We start from the raw sequence: 6000 nt of genomic DNA on the forward strand, positions 1-6000 counted from the left end.
AATATGTGTGTACCTATGAACCCAGTCATCTCATGCTTCATACTTCCCAGAGGAATTTCACACATGTCCATAGGTGAATATTATTATTTGTTTATTGTGGCATTGTTTAGGGTAGACATTTGGATTGCTTCCATTTTGTTATTAAAACGATACTGCTATGAATATTCTTGTATATCTGCATATGTGCTGGAGTTTTTCCAGTGGAACTGCTGGATCATAGGAAATGCACTTACTCAACTTTAATAGACGATCCTAACTGTTTTCCAAAATAGTGATATAAATTAATATTCTCTCTAGTGGTGTGTAAGAGATTACTCTAGATTCTTGTCAACACTTAAGATTGTCAGACTTTTCAAATCTGCCAATACTGTTGGTGTGAAATGGTATCTCAGTGTGATTCTAATTTTCATTTTCCTTATTACTAAAAAATTAATCAGTGTTTTTGTAATTTATTGGCCATTTGTGCTTCCTTCTTCTGTGAAGCACATTGTGGGAAAGAATAAAATCTATATGATACCAATCATTTAAAATTAGTTGAATCTTGTTTTACAGCCCAGAATGTGTTTAGTTCTTGTAAATGACTGTCGCTGCTTGAAATACTTCTCCACTCTTTGGGTAAAATGTTCTCTATATATCCATTAGGTAAAGCTTGTTTACTGCATTGTTCAAACCTTCTATAGCCTTAGTGATATTCTTCTGCTTGATTTTGTGAGCTATCAACCACTGAGGTGTGTTAAAATCTTCACCTCTACTGATGTGTTTATAGATTTCTTCTTGTAATTCTTTTAAGTTTGCTTTATGTAGTTTCAAGCTATATTATTTAGACCTTAGTTTAGAATTTTTGTCTGACTAGTGAATTAACCTTTTCTCATTATGTAGTTTGTCTCAATGCCTTTTGCCTTAAAGTCTATTCTGTCTGATATTAATATAGCAATATCAGCTTTATTTTGGTTATTTGCACTATATATATCTATTTTTCATCCTTCCAATTTCAACTATTTATTATTCTTATGTCATAGGCTTCTTTATAAAACACCTTATAAGTGAATTTTATTTATTTTTATCTAATCTGATAATCTTTACTTTTAAACAAGTTTATTTTTCCATTTAAATTTATATAATTATTCATATTTTATATTTTTCCATGTATTAATGTTTATTAAAACATTATTTTATTTTTATTTTTTTTTATTTGTCCAGCTTTTCTATGTTTTTCTCTTTTGCAGTTTAGGACTTCCTGAATCTGAAGATTTAAATCATTCAATCTGGAAAATTCTGCCATTATTTCTTTGCATATTGTCTCTCCAAGGTTTCCCTATTCTCTCCTTCAAGAATTCCAATTTGACTTTTGTAGTTGTTTCCGCTCTAGCATCTCTTTCATATTTTCTATATGCTTGTGTCTCTTTTCTGCATTATGCAAAATATCCTGATTTCTCTTCTAGTTTATTCTTTCTCATGCTGAGTCTATTCTTTTGTTTAACATCCTTTGAATTTTAAATTAAAATTATTTTATTTTTCATTTCCAGAAGTTCTATTTGGTACTTTTTTCCAAGTCTTCCATTTTATGATTTAGTCTTTCATTCCTTATTCATATTTTAAATTCTGAGGCAAGTAATTTATTGTGGGAAGTGAACCCAGGGAACAGGAGTGGGAGATTACAGAATGTGAAACAAGGAAGAAGAGAAAACCAGTATAAGAGTGCTCTGTGGATTGATCTCCACTGTGGACAACAAGAGCTCAATTTCATCAGGACCTTTTGAAGAGCTGATATCTCAGAATTGTCCACCAAAAGAGTGAAAGACAGGAGCATTTATCCATTACCTTTCGCACCCCCTTTGTCAAAGGTTGACACAGGGATGGCAACTTCCCTCTACTTCCAGATATGCGTGCATGAGTGTCTAGTTGATTTCTGAAGACATCCTAACTGACATCAGAGAAGCCCAGGGACAGAGAGCAAGAAATAAATGGTACAGCAGAAGCAAAGTGCTGCCAGATTACACTTGCCATTCTCTATTTCATAAATGCACTATCTGGTATCTTTTGGGATCTGACTTTTATGACTATAGTTTCTACTGGCTCTACACTCATGGTACTTTATTTATGTGTTTCGTGATACTTTAGTCTCAGCTTTTATTCTTTGGTAGTCTATCTGTGGGAATTCTTGGAGGATTGACTTCAAGGTTGGCTCCTTTAGAATGGGTTTGCTTTTGATTCTGCCAGGCATCTGAGTGCATTACCAACCCAGAACCATTTTAAACCATATTCTTAACATGAGGTTTCTTTGGTACCACTCTTGTAGTATGAATTTGGACTAGAAACCCAAATAAAGGTCAGTGTTTTAGTTATGAATTCTTAGGAGAGAATTTTTTCCTCCTCTGCTTGCAATAGGGATTGAGAAATTAGTTTTTCTTTTTATCTCTAACATAGGAAAGTGGATCTGTGGGTCCAGCTTTCCACTGAGGTCTCCTATTAGACTCCCCACTTCAGTCAGGCCCTGGACTTGGACACGTGTCTTCACGCCCTATGACCTATGAAAAGCAAAGATCAAAGTCATCAGGATCAGTGAATATCATGAGTGGAAACTGACTTCAGGGTTCAGCTTGCCTCCCTGGGTCCACTGTTTCATGTAATTCGAGGCACCTCAGTATTTCTTACTTTCTTGCCAGCTTATTAGCATGTTTAAAAAAGTTTTTTCTTTTTAGTTTTATGCATCAATTTTGAGTGTTTTCAATGGGAGCGTCAGTCAGACTGTCTAGGCTGCAATACTGCCTGAAATGGAAATATTCATTATTGCCTTTAAGTCAGAAAAACGAATGAAATTTCTCATAATTCAGGAAGTCTCCCCAAATTCATCATTACCACCACAATATAATCAGAGCACAAGTTTGCCCAGGTTGGAATCTTGGTTCTAACATTTGCTACCTGTGTGGTCACAGGTAAGTTAATCAACCTCCTGTTGCCGAAGTTTTCTCATCAGAACAACGGTGCCTATTGCAAAGGGTTGTGATGTGAACTCAATAATATACATAAAGCACTTAGAATAGTGGAAAATATTGTGTTCAATATACATTAGCTATTATTATTATTATTATTCTTTCACGTTTACCTTCTAGCCAATCTACTCTCTTATTGCCCTTTGATTGAACTGAATGGGTGTCAAATTTCTCTTAAAGCTTTCCTCCAACTGTTAATAAGTGGAAGTTATTCTCAAAGAACATTGTCCCATCACTTAGGGAAAATTTTCAGCCCTGCCCTCTACTAGACCCCATGCATTATTGCTGCCCCCCCCAACTGCTGTTTCCTAATCTAAAGTTCGGTGGGGTTCTCTGTGGGGAGCAGAGGGACCCCGACAGCGCCGCCCTACTCAGGGATAGGATTATCAACACTGCTATCTCACCCCACCCCACATACCCTAGTAATCCTAACACTAGAACAAAAGCTCCAATAACAAGATTGACAGCATCAGGAAGACCTCACAACCGGAAACCATCAGATCTAGGTTTGAGTCTCAGTTCTGCGACTAACTAATGATGTAAATGATGTTACCATCTCTACTGACCTCTCAGTGTTGTCGTGATAATTAACCAAGATAAAGTACTTAAAGATCTTGGTAACAGTAAAGCCCTAAATTGGTACAGGCATTAACAGGTTGGGACCCTTGTTTAAAAGATAGGAGATGATTAAAAACAGTAACAACAACAAACCTTTATTTACATTGAGGAATCCAGCACACTGTTGATAAATGCTTGTGAGGACCATGGATGACGCGACATGAAGCCTAGGTGATGTAACATCGTTAAACATGAATTGACATCACCACACACAACAGTATACTCCTCCACCAGACCAAATGCAGCGATCATTAACTTATGCACGAGAGGCGAGAATTTGTGTGTCAACCGAAGTTCAGCTGTGTGTCCTTATTCCTCTAAGTACTTGTGACACACTGTGTCAAGAGTTCAGCGGCTGAGTTTCACATAGGGCAATGTGATTCATCGGGATTATTAGGATCCTCCTGGAATAACTTCCCTGAGTTGATTGCCTTTGACAGATCAGTTTGCTTAGATTAAAAAGCAATTGCTGCTGTCTAGTCAGATTTAAACACTTTGGCTAGAAAAAGCTGAACTCTAACTCTGTCCAGTCTATAGAAACACCTTGATGTGAAAATTACATCGAATGGAGTGAAGAAAAAACTGAGTTAGCAATTCTCCGGGGTATGGTTTTGTAATAATGTGAAGGAGCACAAATGCCAAACAAAAGTGACCCCAGGCATATGTGAGGGAGGGAAGAATACACTGCTTTTAATAGCAACTTTATCTGTGCCCCATGTACTGCTAAGTCAGTAACAATGTTGGAGGTACCACTCTGTTCCACGTCCATACAATATTGACCACCATCAGAATTGGAGTAGAGAGGATTCATCTTCTGGGCTGAACTACAGAAAGTATTTTGGGATCTCCCCCTTCCCCCTCGCTGAATGAACCCAGGCATTTAACAGAAGAAACAATAGCACTGAGGGGACTGAAGTAGCAGTATGCTAAAATTTACATCTTAAAAAAAAAAGAATGGGATATCTGATTTAAGTGAAATGTAAGCCTAATACCTGAAATTACATCCCCAGGCTGATGAGCTGTAGATAAAATGCAGGCTGAGATGACATTAAGCTGACATCCAACCTATCTCTGGTGGATCAGCAAAAAGAGTATTGAAACTAGTAAGAGTAAGAGGAAAGTCTCATATGCACCATCCCTTTCATCACAGCTTCCTTTTATATTTAGGCTCCCTCAATCTCTTTGAATATGGAGGCTGACTAGGACTTTTAATGTGGAGGAGATGAGAAGCCTGGCTTAATGGACTCCTCTCTTCTTTCTTAGGAGGGTGAGTCCTCTGAGAGTATAATCCTTACATGGACCTAGGCTACAGAAAGCATTGGTTATACAGAATTTTAATTTTAGTGAACTTTTCTCAACAAAGAGCATTGTTACCATGTCTATCTATTAGTATATTTGTGGAGTTGTGCAAATGATCTAAGTTGCGACTATTTTCATTAACCAAAAGAAGCCCAGGTATCCAATAGCAGTCTGTGGAGCAGAACACTATTCACCTGTGTGTAATCATTGCCGGGGGAGGCCTCCAAATACATGGAGGACAGCAAAGATCATCACAGCGCCAGCCACCAGGAACAGACGTCCCAACACTTCTGCCCACTGCTTCTTGGTATTGGAGTCACCAAGGAAAGCACAACACAGTCGAGCACTGATGGAGCAAAACTTTTACTCACATAGAGAAGAGACAGAGCAAGATGAGCTCTAATAGTATGTCAGTCACTCATGGCTAGCGGCTGCCTCTGACAACTGACACAGGGCAGTTGGCCTACATACATCCTTCTTCTGCCACAGCAGAAGGACCTCAACCCCACCCCTGTGGAGTCTGAAATACTGAAAGCTGGGGGCATACCTAAGGGCCATTGACACACATGCTGAAGCAGAACAAAGGAGCACCCATTGAGTCTGAAACAGAAAAAGATGTTCCCACACAAGGTGATAAGTCGAGGACAGGCTGTGTGGGCTCTTTATCTCTTGATTAGGAAGTGTTCTATGCTCAAGGCCCATTTTTATGGGGCCAGAGGAGGTCGAAAGACTGCCCATGAGACTGCCTTTCCAAGTCAAACTGTTTTTGTGTGTCCGTTTGTATAAATAAAAACGTTTTTAATCAGAAAACTCTACAGTATGCATGGGGAAGGGAAGGCCGGGCCCCCTGGCCCAGTGTGGCTGGCCACGGGCTGCACTGGGGCCAGCAGGGACAACAGGAAGGGACAACAGTCATGCGCCGGGCTGTGGAGGGGCAGCAGCTTCCTTCTGACAGCAGCATCAGGGTTGGGCGGGCCGGGAGGATGTGTTATAGCTGCTGGCCTTGGACTAGGGCATCTGCTCCTGTGATCCGAGGGGCACCACCCGCCTGGTCGGCACCTTCATTCACTGTGGGCCAGGAGCTCGGCCC

Source organism: Diceros bicornis, chromosome 23 (assembly GCF_020826845.1).
Source record: "Diceros bicornis minor isolate mBicDic1 chromosome 23, mDicBic1.mat.cur, whole genome shotgun sequence".
In the NCBI taxonomy this organism is placed as follows: domain Eukaryota; kingdom Metazoa; phylum Chordata; class Mammalia; order Perissodactyla; family Rhinocerotidae; genus Diceros; species Diceros bicornis.